The sequence below is a fragment of the Taudactylus pleione genome, unplaced genomic scaffold, assembly GCF_031769625.1.
Source record: "Taudactylus pleione unplaced genomic scaffold, aTauple2 ptg000012l, whole genome shotgun sequence".
NCBI classification, from domain to species: domain Eukaryota; kingdom Metazoa; phylum Chordata; class Amphibia; order Anura; family Myobatrachidae; genus Taudactylus; species Taudactylus pleione.
In genome coordinates, this window is record NW_028284415.1 from 13,054,165 (window position 1) to 13,077,610 (window position 23,446).

Genomic DNA, 23,446 nt, shown 5'->3' on the forward strand with positions numbered 1-23,446 from the left:
TTTTTGTAAGAGTCTATTAGCATAATTTCAGCTCTGGGTAGGTGAATATTTTGGAATATTTATTAAATGTGCAGAGATTATATATTCAAAATTGCTGTACAGTCATCAGATTAGGGAACTGATGAATACGAAAGTAAAAAGTGCAAGATCATATAGTGATTGTTAGAGATTTAAACATCATTTAACATTAATCTTCGGAACTCGAAGTTCTGAGCATAGGTTGAAGGAATGTTAATTTAATTAGTTTAAATTATTTACATTCTATATTCCCATTCCCTATTATAAACCACATCAAGAAGTAACATTAATTTAGAGAGGTCAGCATTACCCCATAGGAGAGTAATACTTGGCAAAGTTTCCTGAAATGGTATTTACAGATGTGTCCATGCTCATCTAGCCTCAATACACCATGCGGCACGATAACAAGAGATATGGTAAGAACTTACCTTTGTTATCTCTGTTTCTACGAAGTCCATAGGGTCCACAGGGTTGACCTTGGGGTATAGCTGGATCTGGATCCACGGGCACCACGCAGTTAAAGCTTTGCTGCTCCCAGGATGCACTTGGGTCCGTCCTCCTCTATACCCCGCCCCCGGCCACAGGCACCTCAGTTAGTAAGCAGCTAAGGCCGGAGGAGGAGACTAAACAGAGAGAAGACTGGAACACACAAGAAACCATACTCACAGAAATGGGAGATGGAAAACCGGTGACCAGCCACACAGCCCATTTGAAGCCAGGTGCGTCAGGGCGGGCGCCCTGTGGACCCTATGGACTTCGTAGAAACAGAGATAACAAAGGTAAGTTCTTACCATAACTCTTGTTTTCTACTTCAGGGTCCATAGGGGGTCCACAGGGTTGACCTTGGGGATGTCCCAAAGCAGTTCAACTAAGGGCGGGGACGCTCCTGTGCAGAAAGGAGTACCCGGCGCCCAAAGGATGCATCCTGAGAGGCGAAGGTGTCAAACGCATAGATCCTCAAAAACTTTTGAATTGAAGACCAAGTGGCCGCCTTACACAGCTGAACAGCGGAGGCGCCACGTCTAGCAGCCCAAGAGGGACCCACAGAACGAGTGGAATGAGCCTTAACAGAGGCTGGCACAGGTAAACCCTCCTGTGCATAAGCCTCACAAATAACGGAATGAAGCCAACGGGCTAACGTTTGCTTGTTGGCAGGCCAACCCCTCTTGTGAAAACCGAAGAGGACAAACAAAGAATCCGACTTCCTAACCGAAGCAGTCCGGTCCACATAGATTCTAAGTGCCCCGACTACATCTAAGGAAGCCTCACCAGCTGAAAGATCAGGTGACTGAAAAGCTGGCACAACAAGTTCCTGATTAATGTGGAACTTTGAGACCACTTTGGGCAAAAACTCAGGACGAGTGCGGAGCACCGCTCTGTCCTGGTGAAAAATCAGAAAAGGAGGGCGACAGGAAAGCGCCCCCAATTCTGACACCCTCCTGGCAGAAGCAATAGCCAGGAGAAAAACGGTCTTAAATGTCAGCCACTTGAGCTCCACCGACACAAGCAGCTCAAAAGGAGTACCCTGCAAGACCCGTAGTACCACCGCCAAGTCCCAAGGAGCCACCGGAGGCACGAAGGGAGGCTGGATCCTGAGAACACCTTGGAAAAAGGTGTGAATATCTGGCAGTGTAGCAATCCGTCGCTGAAACCACACGGACAAAGCAGACACATGAACCTTCAGAGAGGCCAGGCGTAAGCCGAGGTCCAAACCCGATTGAAGAAACTCCAAGATTCTGGAAACCCGGAACACCTGCGGATCATAGTTTCTGGATTCACACCACTTGCGTGCCCTAAGCATGGTACCAATGACCGAACTGGAGAAACCCCTAGACCTCAAGACGGCTGTCTCAAGAGCCACGCCGTCAAAGACAGCCGACCCAGATCCGGGTAAAGGCAGGGCCCTTGAGACAACAGGTCCCGACGCTGAGGAAGAAGGTACGGAGCGTCGATGGAGAGGCACCTCAGATCGGAGTACCAAGGACGTCTGGGCCACGCCGGAGCTACCAGCACGAGCGTTCCGCCGTCCTGCTTGAATTTCCGCAGAACCCGAGGAAGCAGGGATATCGGAGGAAACAGATACGCCAGGTGAAACGTCCATTTCACCGACAGTGCGTCTACCAGACAGGCGCCTGCGTCTCTTGTCCTTGACCCGTAAACGGGCAACTTGGGATTGTGACGGGAGGCCATCAAGTCCAGCTCCGGCAGCCCCCATCTGTCCATGAGTAGCTGAAACACCTCTGGGTGAAGCGACCATTCCCCTGGATGCACATCATGACGGCTGAGGAAGTCCGTCTCCCAATTGAGGACTCCGGGAATGAAGACTGCCGAGATCGCTGGAATGTGACACTCTGCCCAAGCAAGAATGCGAGACACCTCCGACATTGCTGCCCGACTGCGAGTTCCCCCTTGGTGGTTGATGTACGCCACCGTGGTTGCGTTGTCGGACTGCACCTGAACCGCCCTTCCGTGAAGAGCGGGGCCGGATGACTGCAGGGCCCTGTATACTGCCCGCAGTTCCAGGATGTTGATGGGGAGAAGTGCTTCTTCCGCGGACCAACGACCCTGAAGCGATAATGAGCCGGTCACTGCCCCCCAACCCCGGAGACTGGCATCCGTCGTGAGCAGGACCCAGTCCGGGATCCAAAAGGGGCGCCCCTCGACCAGATGCGCTGTCTGAAGCCACCAAGCCAAAGACTGCCGAACCTCCGGGGACAACACCAGCATCTGAGAGCGGATCCGGTGAGGTAACCCGTTCCATTCCGATAGAATCAGGCCCTGCAGGGGCCGGGAATGGAACTGGGCAAATTCCACCATGTCGAATGTCGACACCATGGACCCCAGAACTCTCATAGCCGAATGGACCGACAGGCGGCAACTGCTCAGGCAACTGTGTATCCGCAGCTGCAGGGAGGAGACCTTCTCCGGAGTCAGGAAAATCCGTTGCTGACGAGAATCCAGCAGGGCTCCCAAATGAACCATCCACTGTGATGGAATCAGGGAGGACTTTTTCCAATTTATCAGCCACCCGTGCGCCTGCAGGCAAGCGATCGTCAGGTGGAGATGTTGAAGCAGTACCTCCGGGGAGCTCGCCAGTAACAGGAGATCGTCCAGATACGGCAGCAGCCGTACATTCTGGTTCCGAAGATGTGAGGCCATGACTGCCATAATCTTCGTGAACACCCTCGGTGCCGTGGAGAGGCCAAAGGGTAGCGCCCGGAACTGAAAATGATGTTGAAGGATAGCGAACCTCAGATACCGCTGGTGCGAAGGTGCTATCGGAACATGGAGGTAGGCGTCCTGGATATCCAGGGACACCATGTAATCCCCCGGTTCCATCGCCAGAATGATGGAACGTAACGTTTCCATCCTGAACTTGGGAACTCTGAGGAATTTGTTCAGAGACTTCAAGTTGAGAATAGGGCGATGAGAACCATTGAGCTTCAGCACCAGAAACAGAGAAGAATAGTACCCCGTCCCTCGTTGTAATTGAGGAACGGGAACAATGACCCCTGCTTTCAGCAAGGACTCTATAGCTTCCTGAATCTGTAAAGTCTTGGTCGTATCCTGAGAAGGACTCACGCAGAAAAACTGGTGGGGCGGTCTGTGCCGAAAAGACAGGGCATACCCCTGGGAGACCACTTCTCGAACCCAGGCATCCGTGGTGGTATTGTTCCAGCACTGGGCAAATAGAAGAAGCCGGCCTCCCACTCTGGGGTCCCCCAGAGGGAGGCCCGTCCCATCAGGCAGAAGGTTTATCCTCCTGCTTGGAAGAAGGGTGCCTGGCACTCCAGGCCTGCTTCTTGGGCTTAGAAGCGGCCTTGGCCGCCGATTGCCTCGGGAAGGACTGACCTTTGGCCTTGCCCTGAACCCGAAAGGACCGAAAGGCAGAGCTCCGTACTTTGGTAGGTGCAGAAGCCGAAGGGAGGAAAGCTGATTTAGACTTAGCTAGAGTATCCACAATTTTGTCCAAGTCTGGACCAAAAAGCAACTCCCCATTAAAAGGTAAGGCCTCCAGTCCCTTTTTGGAGTCTGCGTCAGCTCTCCAAGACCTCAGCCACAAGGACCGACACGCCGACACAGCTGCAGCCGACACCCGAGAGGTCAGCAGGCTTGCATCTAACGATGCTTCCCCAATGTAGGAAGCCGCATCCCTCATTTGTCCTATCAACGCTCTCTGGATCTCCGGAGCATCTTCCGGAAAGGTATCCTCCAAGGCGTTGGCCCAGCTCTCGATGGCCTTAACCACCCAAGAGATGGCCATGGACGGACGGGCAACCGCCCCCGAGAGAGAGTAGATAGACTTTAAACAAGTCTCTACTTTCCTGTCCGTGGGATCTTTCAGGGACGAGATCGACGGCAAAGGCAGCGTAGCGCTTTTAATTAAGCGGGTAACGTGGGAATCCACAGCAGGCGGAGTTTCCCACTTCCTGCAATGAGCCTCAGGAAAAGGATAGTTTGAAGCTAACCGTTTCTGCGGTTGGAACCTCTTGCTGGGCAACTGCCAGGCCCCTGCCATATGATCCGTTAACTGATCAGACAGGGGAAAAACCGTCGAAGCTACCTTGGCCTTCTTAAAATTAGGGTACTTCGACCTGGGAGCCGGCGCATCCTCCTCTATATGAAGGATGGCCCACACTGCCCTAACCAATGCCGGTACATTAATGGTGGACTTAGCCTCCACCTCCTGGGCCCCAGCATCCGAGTCAGAGTCTTCATGGATCTCCCCGTCATCCGAAGACACGTCCGTGTCAGTAAACTGTGCCGCCAATGAAGCCGAAACGGTTTGCTTGGACGCCCGTGGGGGCAAATCACTGTGCAACATAGTTTGAAAGGCCGATGACGAAGCCGCCAGAGCTGGAGAGGACATCCACCCAGGGAGGGGGTACCGTTTGAGGATACCCCTGAAACGGTACCATCGACTGCTTTGGTACCGTGGGAGATTGCACGTACACAGGCAAACCCACATAAGGACCCACAGTCTGAGACCCGGGAGGAGACTGCACCAGACACGTCACGCCCAGGGAACGGGGGATGGTAAACTGGGGCAACGCCCTAGAAGGGCCCGCAGTCGGGACCGCCAGCCGGTCAGCGATCGACACCAGCACTTGTGTAAACATCACGGAGGATCCTGCGCCACTGGGGGTTTAGAGGGACCAGGTACCAGCTGGCACCGTCCGCACAGACCGTCCTGAGACAAATCCGCCCCGTCAACCCCTGCCGAACAGCGTCGGCAGGAAAACAACACAGGAGCCACGGAGCGCTCCTTCTCCTCATCAGATATGACACAAAACTTTTGCAATAAAAGAAGTATCACCGAAAAGAGGTAAAGGCGTATAACACCTGCGCACTCCCAAGTATGCAACACAAACAGCCCACAATCTGGTACTGAGTAGCACACCGCTGTATGTGACGGACCTCACAAATACGTATATCTATATAAGTGAGGTATACAGAAAGAACACCCCTCCCCCACGCACCTGCGGGCCGTAGGAGAAGGAAAGGGATAGGTAAAAAGCTGACAGTAAGTAGAAAAAGGACAGACAGCAGCAGTAGCAAAAGTCACATACCATGCAGAGAAGTTATACTCACTGCACCTTCCGCTACAATCAACCTCCCAGATTCAGTGTCTGGGAGGGCTATAGCGCTGCAAACACTGTCCTTTGCAGGGGGAGAGGTACGCAGGGGGACTGGTCCACTGTATTTGCCTGGGAGCGCTGCGATGCTGCCTGGGAAAATGGCCGCCGGAGAGCTCTGAGGAGGAGTGGCCAGGAGATAACAGCCCAGCGACGCCAGCACACATGAGAGAAGGCGCGCTGGGCTGAGGGGAGGAGCCACTAAAGCAGGGAAGGCTGCCTCCCCTTCTAGTACTAAACCCCCGGGGAAGCCGGTTCCCCGCCGGTACTTACACCCCGGGGGCCAGCGGTCACGCGGGGTATTCCTGAAGAGGGGGAGCCCGCCGCCGCTACTAGCGCCGCCGGTCTGTCCCCAGAGACCGGCGGCTGGAAAGACTGCATTTGACTTCCCCCGCGTGCAGCGAGAAGCGCTACATGCGGCTTACCTGGCCCCGTAGAATCCGGCAGCAGTCAGTGGGAGCTCCCGGAGCCACGCTAGTACTGACTCCGGGGTCCCGCTGCGATCCCCAGATCAGTACTGACGTCGCAGCGTACTGGACAGTCTTATGCTGCCGCTCTGAAGATAGTAAAAAATAAAATAATAAAATCTTCTTTTTTTTGCAAAAAAATTTAAATTAAAGCTATGGGGCTGCTTATGCAGCCCCACTGCCCAGGGTGACCCGACTCCGGCCGGGCACCAACTAAAACTGAGGTGCCTGTGGCCGAGGGCGGGGTATAGAGGAGGACGGACCCAGCAAAGCTTTAACTGCGTGGTGCCCGTGGATCCAGATCCAGCTATACCCCAAGGTCAACCCTGTGGACCCCCTATGGACCCTGAAGTAGAAATGCCTGGCGTGAGTGAAATGCCAGGTCCCGTGCAACTCCAATGATGGGCGTCATTTTTGCCGAAGGTGTGCATAAGCCGCTTATCAAATTAATCAGTACCAGGAGACCGTGCTGATTAATTTGATATGTGACACTTGTATATCTGTGCGCAACTCAGTCTGTAAATGGAATTTGGCGTGGAAAAGAGCTGCAGCTGCTGCATCGTAGCATTTTGCATGGTGATTGAGAGACTAAGTCGCACAAAAATATATGTGTCGCATATCAAATTAATTAGCAGATTCTAGTGGTGTGTCCTTATGCTCATTTTTGGCAAAAAAAAAAGATGCCCAATGCTAGCAGTTTCACTCACGCCAGCCATATCGCGCTACATGGCATATTGCAATGCTTTTACAGAAAAATGTAAATGATAACTGGAACCAGAATGCATATATACAGTATGTTTCATTATTAATAGATCAGCAGCATATGATATCAAAACCCAGTGGCATCACTAGGGGGGTGTGGGCAGCACCTGGTGACCACATCTGAGGCGGTGACACGAAAAGTAGCTGAGCTGCTCTGCTAGTGTTCACTTTAGCACCCTGCACCTGTCACAACCCGTGCAGTTCCTCTTTCCTGCATGGGGTGTCACTCTCTGCTATGTAGCACTGGGAAAGCCCCCAGCATGACGAGGACTGGGGGGGCATGATGCGCAGTCACGCCCCCAAAATGGGACAAATCAGGGGAGTGTGACCTTACGGTAATGAGACCACGCCCCCTGGCATGAACTTGTGGGTATGGGAGATGCCGCACAAGGTGTCCCCAACCCGTTGTGAAAACAACCCGTTGTGAAAATCGTAAATATAACTTGCTCTGTCATTAGACCATTGCCATTACTAGAATGTTTACAAGTTAGGAAACTGCTTGGTCACAAATATAGCTTATTATTATCATTATGTCTTTGTTACACTCTGTGAGTGGCTACTCAGCCCGCCAGCAATTTTGGATGGCAGCAGTATGAGGAGTCCAAGCAAATATTAGCTACTAGAAGGATAGTGCAGGATTGGCCCTGGAGACAACATTAGAATCTGCAGAGGGATGAGAAATAGAAGAGACAGGTATTATGTTGTGAGGCATAATATGCACTTTTCTCCATGTTATACCTCTCCTCCAGAAGATTCTGGAGGGAAGGTCCAAGTGGGAAGTGTGGTGGGGCATGGCGATGTCATTCACAACATCGCAGCCCAATTCCTCACTGTGCAATACAGCACTTTGTGCTGTCACATTGTTGTGGGTGAGGCTGTTATAACACGAATCACCCCAAACTCATCATAAGGAACCAGATTGACATCTTCAATGGGGAAGTGGGAATGATCCAGGAGGTTGGACTACTCTACTGGGAGATTGGGAAAACTCCCTGAAGTCTCTCGGACATCACACGTGAGTAGGTCTTTCTAGATGTATGAAACACATGCGATTCAGGAGATGTTGGGAAACAGAGAAAAAATGTATTGCGGAAAAGTAGTAATGATAAAAAGAACAGCAATGAGCACATGAAGGACCAATGATTTCTGGATATGAGCACCCTGGCATAAATAAATGTTGTAGTAATAATGAAGGAATTGTGAAATACAACCAGAGAGAATCAGTGAAATGAACAGAGCAAATCAAATATCAGGTGATGTTGCAACAATCCCATTAAGAATTACGTTAACACACACCAAATATTTTGCTGTGACCAGGGAGAGCTTTAAAACTTTCTCTTAGAATTCTTGCAAAATTTTCTGTTTATGTTAATTATGTTCTTTGTGGATCAGTTTCCTTGATGAAAACCAGATACTGTTTTATGACCCTTTTCAGAAAGTGTTTCTGCTAAGGCCTACAAAAAAAAACCCTCATATTTTCCATAGGTAATTAGATGGCTTGATCAATACAGTGCTCACCATAAATTTTGTTTGTCTGACATCACTGAAACATCTCAGAGAGAATCTGACCTACTTGACCACTGCATACATATTACCATACTTGACTACTCTCCCGAAAGTTGAGGGAGGCTCCCAACTTTTCGGGTAACCCCCCGCACCCCCGGAAGAGTAGGCATATACTGCCCACTTCCTAGTGAAGCAGGCAGGATGGGGAGATTTTACGGGGAATTTTCAGGTCCACGAGCAGGAGGCGGGACTAAAATTATGCAAATTGCATGATTCAGTCCCACGCCCTACTTGCAAGCCCACAAATCTCGGCCTTTTCCTCTGGTGGGGCGGGGCCTATTGATGTATACAGTCCAGCCCCGCCCCTTGAAGATGTCAACAGAATCTCTTCTCCGGGCTTCTCCCGGAGAGGAGATTTATAAAGTCGGCAAGTATGCATATTACAACCTGGATCTTCTAGTGAAATAAAGTGCTAAGTAAAGGAAACAAGTTTTTATATACAGTATAAAAATAGTTTCTCTGCACTTGGCACCTGCAGCCCTCTTCTCACTAACATAGCCACATAAGTGGACAGGTCACTGCATCTATTAAAGCAAGTTCACTCCAAGTAGAGGTGTTACCCATAGCAACCAGATTGTACAGTAGCTATCATTTCTCTTTTGCATTCTAAAAAATGATAGACAAAATCTGATTGGTTGCTATGGATAACACCACCACTTGTCTGTTGGAGAAGCTTTAATAAATCTAGCCCAGGTCTCGTCCCATACATTTCATGGGACACCTTTGCAGCTTCCAGCACCTCAGCAGAGAAGTTCATTTCTAGGTGCACTTTCCCCAGTGTCTGCAAAAATATTATAAAACAGCATCAAAAATTGAGAACCCTATAAAGACAGTTCCAGAGGAACCTTACTTCTGTGATGCATGTTATCTATAAATGACAGTATTTCTGGAGAAGTACAGAAACATTTCATGTAATGTAGGTAGTGTTTAATAACAATTTCTTGAACAGAGGGCCTGATTCAGAGCCGGACGGTATTTGCGGACGGTCGTTCCAAAAAAAGGTCCGGCTATTTAAATTGAGCGCTCGCTCTTTGCGGTTTGTTGACGCCTCTATGTCTGAGCGAGCGAAAAATGAGCTCGCTATTTTGTAAAGACACCCCTTTGCCATTCGCATCACACGTCATCTCCGGTATTTATTAGATTAATCGGGTACATCGAAAGGCATCTGAACTGCTCGCAGTGCTTGTGGTAGGTTTTTCCTACTGCAATCACTGCGAGCAGTTCAGGCTAAAAGACAACCAAGTGACGTGGTCGATGACGCTCCTTTACTAATTATGCACTCCCATTAAATGCCCTTTTGACCGTTTGGCACGCCTGCATTCAGATCTCCAATCCCCCGTTTTCAAGCACCTTCCCGTTATCACCCACAAACGGTACATTCTGTCAATCAAATTAGCAGCCCCTCGCTGTTTTGCAAGCGTACGATTTCCGACCGCAATGACTGGTTTGCGCATGCGCATTCCGACCCATACGCATGCGCAGTTGTGCGAACATCGCTCAGAGCGAAAGAGCTGCCGCTTACGAGCGGCTCTGAATCAGGCCCAGTGTTTCTGCCTGGTTCCCTCACTTCCTCTGACATTCCCATCATCATCATGGGTGATTTCATATCCCTATTGATAGTCCATAAACTCCTTGTGCCTCCAAACTACTCTCTCTAACCTCCTCTCTCATGCTCTCCCAGTGGACTGACTGCTCTACTCATGAGAATGTCCACTGTCTTGATCTTGTATTCACCAGACTATTCTCAGTCTCTGAATTCACTAACACTCAGTGTCATTAAAGTCTACTAAGCCTCTACAAACCTGCAGAAATATTAAAGCTATTAACCTTCAACAACACCTCGTGCAGCAGTGCATCAAGAACACCTTGCCTGCGTGCAACTACAAGTGCCATATCCTTGTGCAGTAGTACGTAACACCAAGCCTGAGTGCAACTACAAGTGCCACCTCCTTGTGCAGCAGTGCGTCAGTAACATGTAGCCTGCGTGCAACTACAAGTGCCACCTCCTTGTGCAGCAGTATGTCAGTAACACCTAACCTGAGTGCAACTACAAGTGCCACCTCCTTGTGCAGCAGTATACCAGTAACACCTAGCCTGTGTGCAACTACAAGTGCCATCTCCTTGTGCAGCAGTGCATCAAGAACACCTTGCCTGCGGGCAACTACAAGTGCCACCTCCTTGTGCAAGAGTGCATCAAGAATACCTTGCCTGCGTGCAACTACAAGTGTCATCTCCTTGTGCAGCAGTATACCAGTAACACCTAGCCTGTGTGCAACTACAAGTGCCATCTCCTTGTGCAGCAGTGCATCAAGAACACCTTGCCTGCGGGCAACTACAAGTGCCATCTCCTTGAGCAGCAGTGCGTCAAGAACACTTTGAATGCGTGCAACTACAAGTGCCATCTCCTTGTGCAGCAGTGCGTCAAAAACACCTTGGCTGCGTGCAACTACAAGTATCATCTCTTTGTGCAGCAGTGCGTCAGTAACACCTTGCCTGCGTGCAACTACAAGTATCATCTTTTTGTGCAGCAGTGCGTAATTAACACCTTGCCTGCGTGCAACTACAAGTGCCATCTCCTTGTGCAGCAGTGCATCAAGAACACCTTGCCTGCGTGCAACTACAAGTGCCATCTCCTTGTGCAGCAGTGCATCAAGAACACCTTGCCTGCGTGCAACTACAAGTGCCATCTCCTTGAGCAGCAGTGCGTCAAGAACACTTTGAATGCGTGCAACTACAAGTGCCATCTCCTTGTGCAGCAGTGCGTCAAAAACACCTTGCCTGCGTGCAACTACAAGTATCATCTCTTTGTGCAGCAGTGCGTCAGTAACACCTTGCCTGCGTGCAACTACAAGTATCATCTTTTTGTGCAGCAGTGCGTAATTAACACCTTGCCTGCGTGCAACTACAAGTGCCATCTCCTTGTGCAGCAGTGCGTAATTAACACCTTGCCTGCGTGCAACTACAAGTGCCATCTCCTTGTGCAGCAGTGCATCAAGAACACCTTGCCTGAGTGCAACTACAAGGACCATCTCCTTGTGCAGCAGTATACCAGTAATGTCACGACCCTGTCTAGTTGTCACCTTTTTTGCCTCGACACTTACCCGTCAGCTGCCCCATGGATCTGTGTGTGTAATTTGCCTGGAGGATTTGCTCTGATTATTGCACCTGGCCTCTCCTCTGTCTGTGAGCACTGCTAGCCCTGACTGGAATCGCAGGTGTGGTTCTGATTCTCAGAGCTGCAGAGATGAATACTTTCTCTGCATGTTGTGCCTTCCACCACTCAGAATGCTACTACCAGACCACCTGTCCATATCCACCAATTGCTGCCAGACCCAGGGTATATATTTCCTCCCCTGATAGCATTCTGGGCCTGAACATCTCGTCTTCCCGTGGTGTATGGTTCATGCAGTTTCTGCATTCAAGTGTATCCCTGAAATCTGCTACTGCAATCCCTGGTGCAATCCAGAAAACCTGTTACAGCAATACCTGGCCTGTGCTCTGCTGCTAGTCCTACTACTGGTTGATCCCTGGCAGTTTGTTAACCTGCATCGTGTCATCCTGCCTTGCTTCCTGCTGTGGATCAACTCCTGCTCCTTTTACCTACCTACTCCCTCCCTGAACCTAAAATTCCCAAACCTACCCATTCCTTCCTGAAACCTATTATTCCCAATTATCCAATCCAGCCTGCACCTGAGTTCCAACCTTGTCACAGCATTTCCGGATCACCCTGTTTAGCCCTCGTCTCAGCATTAGCTGACTTCCCTTCAGCCATTGTCTCATTATTCCAGTCCAGAGTCAAGTTCCAAGCTCATCAGTTCAGTCCACGTTGTTCCAGTCCAGAGTCAAGTTCCAAGCTCATCAGTTCAGTCCACGTTGTTCCAGTCCAGAGTCAAGTTCCTAGTTCATCAGTTCAATTCAACAAGTCTTCCTGCCGGTCCCAGTCCGGTCCCTCCAGTTCCTGTCATTTATCATCAAAGGCAATTTTCACTGCTACACAAGTCTTGTAAATAGAGCTATCTACATCACCTGTGGTTCCAGTCATGCCGGCCTCCGTTGAAACCCGATCACCACCTGAGACAGGTAACTCGCAGACACCAATTGTGACAAGTAACACCTAGCCTGAGTGCAACTACAAGTGCCATCTCCTTGTGCAGCAGTGCATCAAGAACACCTTGCCTGCGTGCAACTACAAGTGCCATCTCCTTGTGCAGCAGTGCATCAAGAACACCTTGCCTGCGTGCAACTACAAGTATCATCTTTTTGTGCAGCAGTGCGTCAGTAACACCTTGCCTGCGTGCAACTACAAGTATCATCTTTTTGTGCAGCAGTGCGAGTGCAACTACAAGTGCCATCTCCTTGTGCAGCAGTGCGTCAAAAACACCTTGCCTGCGTGCAACTACCAGTATCATCTCTTTGTGCAGCAGTGCGTCAGTAACACCTTGCCTGTGTGCAACTACAAGTGCCATCTCCTTGTGCAGCAGTGCGTCAAGAACACTTTGAATGCGTGCAACTACAAGTGTCATCTCCTTGTGCAGCAGTGCGTCAAGAACACTTTGAATGTGTGCAACTACAAGTGCCATCTCCTTGTGCAGCAGTGCGTCAAGAACACTTTGAATGTGTGCAACTATAAGTGCCATCTCCTTGTGCAGCAGTGCGTCAAGAACACTTTGAATGTGTGCAACTACAAGTGCCATCTCCTTGTGCAGCAGTGCATGATAACACCTTACCTGCGTATTCTGTACTTCCACTGGGTACCACTACTGAGTCATTCCTCCATGTTTGTGGAGTATCTATTCCTTTGACTGAATATTAAAGGTGCATACACACATGATTTTTTTGAACGATCGATAACGATACCGTTTATCGTTCAATCATTGAAAAAAATCGTTCACTTTCTGAGTTAAAGCTATGAACTATTTTCGTTCATGCACGTTCACGTTTGTAGTTCAGTCAGACTGACCAACTGAACGATTTTCATTAAGGGAATATGCAAAAATCGTTTGTAGTTCAAAAAAATCGTTCTTTACACTTTAAAAAATCTGACAGATAATCTAACAGAGAATCGTTCATAAAATCGTTGGTAACAAAATCGTTGTGTGTGTATGCAGCTTCAGAGTTATTCTCCTGTACAGGTACATTACAAGTGCTTCTTTCTGAAGTATATTACTTGGGCCTATTAGTGTTTGTCTCCATTCCCGCAGGTACCGGATACCTGACCAAAGGGCCGCGACCTGACTGCTGGGTGCAGCTTAATCCCATATCCCGCTTGGAGGGGTCACTGGTGAACACCTCCCAGCAGGTTAAACTCCGCACCTTTGGTCGGGACTCGTCAACATCCGATACTTGTGGATGAGGAGATCATACATCCAAGGACCCTCGCCTCGTTTCCTTCCTCAACCTTGAACCTCAGCTTTCAACTTCTTAACAGGAGATCCTCCAGAAGCAAGCGTGACATAATCCTGCTTTATCCCCTTCCTCTCTTGTTGTTGTGGGCGTGGTTTGCCCAGTTCAGGGAGTGGTTTGGACAGATCCTCTCTCTGCTAACTGGGAATATCAGGGAAGCTGACAGCTGTTACTAAAGCTTATGCTATACATACTTACAACTCAAGTAATCGTTATTTTCCTTTAAGATGAGCAGGCCACCTACACACAATGGAGGCAGACATTTTGTGCCTTATGTCTCAGAGCTCACAGGTTACTTGTGAATTACTAGGCTGTGGGCCTAATTCACTAATAATTCACTATTATTAGGCTGTGGGACTAATTGCAATAGTGATTACGCACGCAGTCTAACAGCGATAGTATGCTAATCCATTGCGATCGCAATGCCGCCGCTGCACTACATAAGGACGCACAGTTTACTTTATACACATCCATAATGTTTAGCAAGACTGCAAAAACATCTGTACAATCGAGTACCATCGCAGCCTCACGCACACTTGCACAAGCCCTGACCTTACTCAGAAATTGCTAACTTACACGCCTGCTATGAGTCCTCAGGCTGTGTAGGGCATCGCAGTGGATAATTTATGCATGCCCCTGTAACGGCGTTGAAATGCACTGGCATGCTTGCGGCCCCATGTTACCACCCCCAAACGGTGCTTCCTTTCAATCAATCTGCGTAGTTACTGCGATCGCAGTCCCGATCGCAATGGCTAGTTCGGGTACGTCCACTGCGACGCATATGCATGCTCAGTATGCGACAAACGGCCGATTGCGTGCGTATTAGCAACTCCGTTCCATGCTGAATCAGGCCCAGTGTCCACTGTGCGTAGTTGGTGGGTAGACTTTAAATATAGATAATGTAGTAGTCATTTATTTAACTTTACTTGACATTTAATAATATATGATTAGAGTGGGTTTCACATGTCAGAGCTCATTCCTGAAATGCTGTAAACAAATGTAGAACGTTCAGTTTCTGCAAGGATAACATAAAGTTAACAAATCTAAAAATATATTTAAACATTTCTTTCTTTGTGTCTCAGTTTCTTCCTGTCCCAAAACAAAGCATGTACCTATACAGCAAGTGGATAGGTGTGACATAGAGCGTACTATAGCTTGTTGATTGCACATAATGCCAGGGATATGCTGAACAATACAAATGTGCTTTCACAAAACATTATGATGTCAAGCAAAACTATACTTTATCTCGGGGACTGATGGCCCATTACCCAATTTGCACATGCAATATGTAGAATCACCAAATGCTGTTCTTTATTTATAAACCAGAAAAATGAGAAAGCCCAAAGCGACAAAAACACTAGGCAAGAATTTTTTAAAACAAGACTGAGTAACAACAGACAGACAAAGTGGTAAGAGGGCCCTTCTCACAAACTTACAGTCTATACATTCTGTGTGTAATGTATAATGTGACAAAAGTAGGCTATGAGGCATATTCAATTAGCCGCGACTAATTGCCGGCCAAAATCCCTGCAGAGCGGGGAAAAGCTATTCAATTAAATAGCCTTTTTTCCGTGCCGAAGAATCGGGACTCATGCCTAAACGGCGGAATCAATGGGTTTTTTCCTGCGCGAGAGCCCGAGTTGGTGGTGTTTACGCGGATATTACCTCGCACCTAAATTAGCTGCGAGTTAAAGTCTGATTGCGGGGTCTCGTGGACTCACATGCGAGGAATCCCTCCCAATTGAATAGGTCCGGAGTGGCAATTAGCCGCATTGATTATGCCCCTATGAATAGCCAATTAATTACATGTATCTTTGCTTACAAGAGGGTTCTTTCTCACTGCTCTTAAACAACCCATTACCAAATTGCTGCAAATCCATGCAGCTAAGGTATGAAGACATTTTAAATGGCCTTTCCAAATTCTATTCCTTGACCGGGACATATCACTACTGCAACTCAATGTTTTTACTTACTGTCTTCATCTGTGTTTTCAGCCGGTCCTTTATGTAATCAGGCAGGGTTGTTCCCATTTTATTGCCATTAATCACATATTACAAAACAGATAAAAAACATCAATAGTTCAATGGAGTATAACATCAGACTCATCTTCAACTGACTTGAATAATAAGTACTATAGCAAGTACAACATATCAAACATGGACATCAGATATTAGTAAGAGCTTGACTGTCTCTAAAAGAGGGGCTCTTCTGGTCCAGTTTTTTTTGCAATAGTAACTATAATTGTCAATATCGGTATTAAATGTTTAACCATTTAACTGACAATTTTTTTCTAAAAACAATTCAGAAAATGTCAGTTTTTTTTTTTATGAGTGAATTAGTTTCAACTTATCCAAAATTATTTAATAAAAAAAAAAATAAAAAAAATTATAATGAGCCGCACACATAACATCCATAGAATATAGTGTGGGTGCCAGGCAGAAAAAAGTTCAAATGCGACATACCTGCATTCACAGGATGCGGAATACAGCCAGCACACCATTCAAGATATAAAACAATTTTTAATGTCCCATTTCAGGGTGAAAAGCCATCAAAAGACACTGATAAAAAGTACTGATTTTCCTTTCACAGCGGCTTCAGCCACCAGGTACACTCAAGGTGGGGTTCATTTACTTTTTCCTAGCAGCTGATAATCTCTGCAGCCACTGGGTGGGGGGTCCTGGTGTGTTGACCAATCAGCAGTGATCGGCATCACAGCAGACACTGGGGAGGGTGCAGGGAAGCAGAGGGACCGCAAGGTCCCTCTGAAAGCAGCACCGGCTATGGGAAGATTCTCTTCCTGCAGCTGCCCACACTGTTTATCGTACTAGACGCATTGTTGGCGACCAGATCAGATAACGCACAGCTGGTGTGGTTGAAAAAAATGCGACCATGCCAGGCAAGTGGTTAAGAGGAGCCAGGGAGTGCCAATTACTAAAATCTGCACATAAAATGCTAATGGATCTATACATAACTGAAGACGGAAAGTTGAGTTAAAAAAAACTTTTTTTTTTAACTTTCGAACAGCTCCAGAACTTACATTTGGGACATTGGCCCGTCTCATCAACAACGAAATGCGTACATTGGCTCGGAAAGATATAGAGCCTGATTCAGACACACTCGCGAGCGGCTGTCCGCTCGCAAGTGGGTCGATGGTCTGCACTGCGCATGCGCACGACGGAGGGAGCTACGTCGTGCGCATGCGCGAGACGCGACGAGCGAAGGCCTTTCCTTCGCTCGTAGTGTCTGATCAAAGGGGGCATGCTGTCGATGTTGATTGACAGCACGCCCCCTTTGGTGGGCGTGCTTCCCAGACGGAGGCGTTCCCAAGGGAACGCCTACCGTCAGAAGCCGGCCCCACTGACATCACTAGTGATGTCAGTGGGAGTGATTTTGGCTCTGATAGAGCCAAAATCACTCCGGGCCTTGCGGTTGAGAAACTCAACCGCAGGCTTCGGCTCGCAGTGGCGATGGTCGCGATGGTCAAGACCATCACGACCATCATCCTGCACGCTCGTATATGCTGTGGGTGGTGACCCACAGCTATACGAGCGTCCAGGAGGATGCTCCATATTTATGGAGGTGGGCCCTGATTCAGAGCGAGCGCTCTGGTCAGAGCGTCCGGCTCTGAATCAGGGCCATAGCTCTATGTATAGTGCAGAACTGAACTTCCTGCAGGGTCGCCGAAGGGATATATTTCTGAGGGAGTTCCGTTTTAGTCAATACCTCTGTCAATGCAAAATTATCAGGAAAATCTGTAGACCATTTTTCATTAGTGGGTTCCACAATTTAGTTTTGTCTACAATAAGTAGGTCCCAATAAAGATATTTAGTTTTATATGAAATGGACTTAACAAAAGATAATAAGGGTAACAACAAATTGTCATCAGAGGCAGGAGGAGAGATGGAATTTATATAATGTTTTATTTGTGAATACATGAAAAATGTGCATTAGGCAACTCATAGATGCTTTTTAGAGATTACACTGTGTATATTTTATTGTGACAATGGATTGATATTTATATGTATGGACTGGACAATTGCTATTAAATCATTAAGTTTGAGAATATGTGAGTTGGATTTATACTATTGTATCCAGAGTGTTGGAGTATAGGCGCTAACTTTTTCTTATATATATTTTTTTTGACAGCTGAAACGATCATATTAACATCTGATTCCCAGTGTACACACTACTCAATTCCTGTTCTGATAGAAGTCCCTAAAGTTTGTTGAGGTGCCATTTTGTAAATGCATATAGGCCCGATCAAGTACACACTACATTTGTGACACAACATCTGCTCATCGGGACCGATGAATGTTGTGCAGCACTCCTGATAGCAGCAGATCTGATTTTAGAACAATCGCCCCCGTTGGCTGAGTACACACTGTGTAATAATCAGACCAGGCAGCCGAGAATTGCCTGTTCGGCCCGATTATTGTACATTGTGTAGCCAGCTTAAAGCCAGGTACACTATGCAATAATTGGGCAATTATTCGCTGCAAGGAATGATAATTGCACTGCGTGAGCACAGCATCCAGGGCCAATTACTGTTTACAAACCTATCGAATCTGCTCAACTGATCTGGCCTGCTGCACACATTTGTCGATTCTCATGAGCATATATCATGCAAAAATGAAAAATGCTTTCCCGTGCTTTAGGAAAAAATAAATTTGGATAGTATTGCCTAATTCTTTATATGGAGAGCTGATCCATTCAGAGGAAAAACAGACCACACAATGAGGGCCATTCAATTGTTGGTAGCTCCCATCTAAACTGCATGGGATCTATTCAATAGTAAGCACAACCAGACCCTTTCTAACATGAGTATGCACAAATCCATGATAAGTCCTTCCTCGAAGCTTGTTGCGCAAACATTTGAATAGCTCCCTGTGCAGTTTAGGTGGGACCTACCAAAAATTGAATTGCACCTAAAGTGTATTCTAAAACAAATATTCTTCATTGCTTTGGTCAGAAACATCAATATATTAGAAATGTCTCCTATTAACAAAATATATCAATTGTGACCAGATATTTGCACCAGTCAGTTTGTTGTTACTATTATATTTTAATTGTTCCTGAGGTTTTACAATATGTTTTATTGCTGCTGTCTCTTAAAATAGTGAGGGATAATGTTGCATTTAAAAATTAAGTAAGAAAGTGTACTGTAGGTCATAATAAACATGATCCTGTATCTCCCGGATGGTTCTCGGGGGTAAAGTCCTGCAACAGCTGGAGCTACAGCAGACAGGAAACAAAATTATCATAAATCCAGCTCATGTGCTTACAGAATGTAACTTGGATCCACCTGGATTAATGGTCCCGCAAGACATGGCGTCTTTAGAAAGTTTTTGATGAGAGTTAATGGAGTCATGACCTTAAATCACTAAGCGTTAATGTTGGGCACTCTGCCAGCTGGGTAATTGACAGCAGCCTCATGTAAACACAACCACAAGGCTACCTATGAGTTAAACTATGGCTTCAAAGCATCAACAATAAATTGGAGATGGCATCTTCACTGGTCACATATATACAGTCAGGTCCATAAATATTGGGACATTGACAGAATTTTCATATTTTGTCCTCTATTCACCACCACAATGGCTTTGAAATGAAACAAACAAGATGTGATTTAACTGCAGAATTTCAGATTTCATTTGAGGGTAATTACATCCAAATCAGGTGAACGGTGTAGGAATTACAATGGTTTCTATATGTGCCTCCCACTTTTTAAGGGGCCAAAAGTAATGGGACAAACTAAACAATCCTAAATCTAATTTTCACTTTTTAATACTTTGTTGCAAATCCTTCGCAGGCAATTACAGCCTGAAGTCTGGAACGCATAGACATCACCAGACGCTGGGTTTCATCCCTGGTGATGCTCTGCCAGGCCTCTACTGCAAATGTCTTCAGTTCCTGCTTGTTCTTGGGGCATTTTCCCTTCAGTTTTGTCTTCATCAAGTGAAATGCATGCTCAATCGGATTCAGGTCAGGGGATTGACTTGGCCATTGCATAACATTCCACTTTTTAGCCTTAAAAAACTCTTTGGTTGCTTTTGCAGTATGCTTCGGGTCATTGTCCATCTGCACTGTGAAGCGCTGTCCAATGAGTTCTGAAGCATTTGACTGAATATGAGCATATAATACTGCCCGAAACACTTCAGAATTCATTCTGCTGCTTTTGTCAGCAGTCACATCATCAATAAATACAAGGGAACCAGTTCCATTGGCAGCCATACATGCCCACTCCATGACACTACCACCACCATGTTTCACTGATGAGGTGGTATGTTTTGGATCATGAGCAGTTCCTTTCCTTCTCTTCTCTTCCCATCACTCTGGTACAAGTTGATCTTTGTCTCATCTGTCAATAGGATGTTGTTCCAGAACTGTAATGGCTTTTTTAGGTGTTGTTTGGCAAACTCTAATCTGGTCTTCCTGTTTTTGTAGCTCACCAATGGTTTACATCTTGTGGTGAACCCTCTATATTCACTCTTGTGAAGTCTTCTCTTGATTGTTGACTTTGACACATATACATCTACCTCCTGGAGAGTGTTCTTGATTTGGCCAACTGTTGTGAAGGGGTTTTTCTTCACCAGGGAAATAATTCTTTTGTCATCCACCACAGTTGTTTTCCGTGGTCTTCCTTGTCTTTTGGTGTTGCTGAGCTCTCTGGTGCGTTTTCTTTTTAAGAATGTTCCAAACAGTTGATTTGGCCACACCTAATGTTTTTGCAATCTCTCTGATGGGTTTGTTTTCATTTTTCAGCCTAATGATGGCTTGCTTCACTGATAGTGACAGCTCTTTGGATCTCATATTGAGAGTTGACAGCAACTGATTCCAAATGAAAATGTCACACCTAGAATCAACTCCAGACCTTTTACCTGCTTAATTGATAATGAAATAATGAGGGAATAGCCCACACCTGTCCATGAAATAGCTTTTGAGTTGATAGTCCCATTACTTTTGGCCCCTTAAAAAGTGGGAGGCACATATTGAAACTGTTGTAATTCCTACACTGTTCACCCGATTTGGATGTAATTACCCTCAAATTACATCTGAAAGTCTGCAGTTAAAGCACATCTTATTTGTTTCATTTCAAAACCATTGTGGCGGTGAATAGAGGCCAAAATCTGAAAATTCTGTCAATGTCACAATATTTATGGACCTGACTGTATATATACTAATATGTTTAAAGGCTAATTCCACTTTAAAGAATTTTTTTAAATAAATCCTCAAATAATTCTAATAAACCTTATTTTAATTTGGGGCTAACCCATTGTTCTGCTTTTTTGTGCAATGTTAGGGTCTCTGATAAAATTGGACGTGAAATCCAACGTTTGAATAAGCCAAGCACAGCTTACCTCGCTCAGGGCTATCACACAGCTATGGAAGACTTAAAATCCAAGTGCAAACTTACTGTGTGGAGAGTTTACAAATGACTATATGGAGAAGTTAAAAGGAAATTCGTCAGTGGCATAAAGTTGTAAGATGGGTCAAACAGGGGCTGTGCTGAGGCTTATCCAGAAATCAGGTCCTGCACCCGATGTTATCAGGGACATAAACAGTGTAGAGAACGAGATCTCCCACAGTTCACGTAAGAAGGGAGTTTATTCATTTTTAAATTAAAAAACGGAATTATTCAGAAATGAGTAAGGGTACCTTTCTTGCTTCTGTTTTCTCTACTACTGTAACACTGACATTTATAATAGACGGCGCCAATGTTATTTTCACACAATGAGTTTTTTAATACTGTGTTGTGAGCTGCTTTGTATATAATGTAATGCAGCATTTCTTCTCATTTCCATTAATTGACATTTTTAAAAGGATATTTAATTCTTATACCATGAGCAGCCCTCCTTTCAATTGGTACTGGAACTGAATCATCTAGTTGTTGTTGAGGGGTTCTTGAAAGGGGAGGGGCAGATAATACCTGGAGTTCACTTATTACATTAATTTCAAAATAATTGTGAGCTCTTCTCCCTGAGTAAAATTATTGTAATTCCTTAACAAACTGATTTATGGGTTCTGAGCATTCAGCTTCACCATTGCTGATTGGATCTGTGGTCGGTTTGGCCACAATTGGAAAGGCTAAATTGTCACAATGGTGGAAAGACTAAATTATTAGTCAATAACTGTGCAGACAGGCCAAATTCTGTCTCCAGACAGAGGGATTTTCAGTCCTGCAAAACAACAAATGATCAGACTGGGGGGCCTATTCATCAGCACTAAATGGCTCGTTAACCATGCGGAAATGCTAATTTACGCATATTTAAGTTACCGGGCCATTCATCATCAGGGGTCCCAAATGGACAACCTGATATTCAGCAAACTTCAAAAACTGAAAGTTTTCGGAGTTTGCTTGCGAGAACAAGCGCCATTTTCAGATGGCGCTTTTCGGAGAAGCTGTCCCTGCACCGGAGCAATGATTAATTGCTCCAGTGTCAAATTTCCTGCGAGTTGGGTACTTAAGTATCCCTTACAGCGAGAGGATTACTTAATCACCGAGGGCCGTATGGATGAATAGGTCCCTGGCTTTTTAGGAATTTGAATAACAATTTTTGGGCATTTTGGTTTAAAATGATCCAATTTAAAAGCTATTGTTTGGCAAAAGAAAATAAGCACTTTTCCTTTGATGGAATTCTGGTACCTTGCCATTGTTTCAAATAGTATCACTAATAACATATTTAATGTACTGTAGGGTGATTGAGCTGTGTGTTAATAGAGATAACAGAGCTAAATAACAAATGTACATATAAAGTAAAAAAATAAACCAACTTAAAAAATAATATATATTTAAGTAGATAAACATTGATCACCATTGTACTCCTTTTAGCATTGTTCTCTTATTTGATTTTGTATGAACCATATGTTTTAATATTTTTATTGTCTCTGGATAATTTTCCCGTTTTCCCTCCTTGTTCTACCCCTATTTTTATTTCTCAGAATATTATTGATATGGTTATTATTACAGTTGTTTTTTGTTTATGTTATTCTGCATTTTTTATTATGCTACTGTATTTGTTGCAAATTGTATTATTGCCTATGTAAGCTCTATTTCCAAAATTTAGACTAAAAATTTTCCAGTTAAACTGTAGGTCTCGCGCCACCATCAATGTAGCAAATAAGGAAAAGAAGGGTCTCTCAATCCGCAGAAGCACTCAATGTACTCAATTTTATTCAATAAAGTAGATTCGGACTGGATAGATTGAGTCGTTCTGTACTGTAATTCTACCTGTATTCTGAAAGAGTAATTATTGGGGCTGACATTTTGTGGTTAAGTACAAGTCACAAAATACGTTATTATTAAGGTACACATGTTACAAGACATGATAAAAATCTATTCTAAAAGTTAAACCATATTTATAAGAGATACTGGCAGGTCTTCACACATCACCTATTTCTCAGGTGTCTCTTCCTCCTGTAACATGCAATTAAGGTGTGTCAGACATGTAATCAGACCCCCCTCTAATATGCAGTGAAAATTGCTGACACAGGCGTGATAACATCTCAGTTCCCATGCATGATTTATGTTCTGTTTCACAATACAATCAGAAAACCATTCGTTCATACATTGTGCTGGAAACGCATCGCTAAACA

The 23,446-nt window shown here is 45.8% G+C and overlaps 1 protein-coding gene across 8 annotated transcripts in view; it reads right to left on the minus strand.

Moving 5' to 3' along the window:
* Window positions 1-23,446, minus strand: part of QTGAL (queuosine-tRNA galactosyltransferase) — a 567,623-nt gene that overhangs the window by 137,827 nt on the left and 406,350 nt on the right. The window contains exon 1 of one of the 8 annotated variants that reach the window (XM_088468646.1): window positions 11,551-11,587. The exons of the other annotated variants lie outside the window; for them this stretch is intronic. The gene's annotated coding sequence lies outside the window, so the exon portion shown is untranslated. Of the gene's footprint in view, window positions 1-11,550; window positions 11,588-23,446 lie in introns of those variants that run through there. 8 annotated transcript variants of the gene reach the window in all.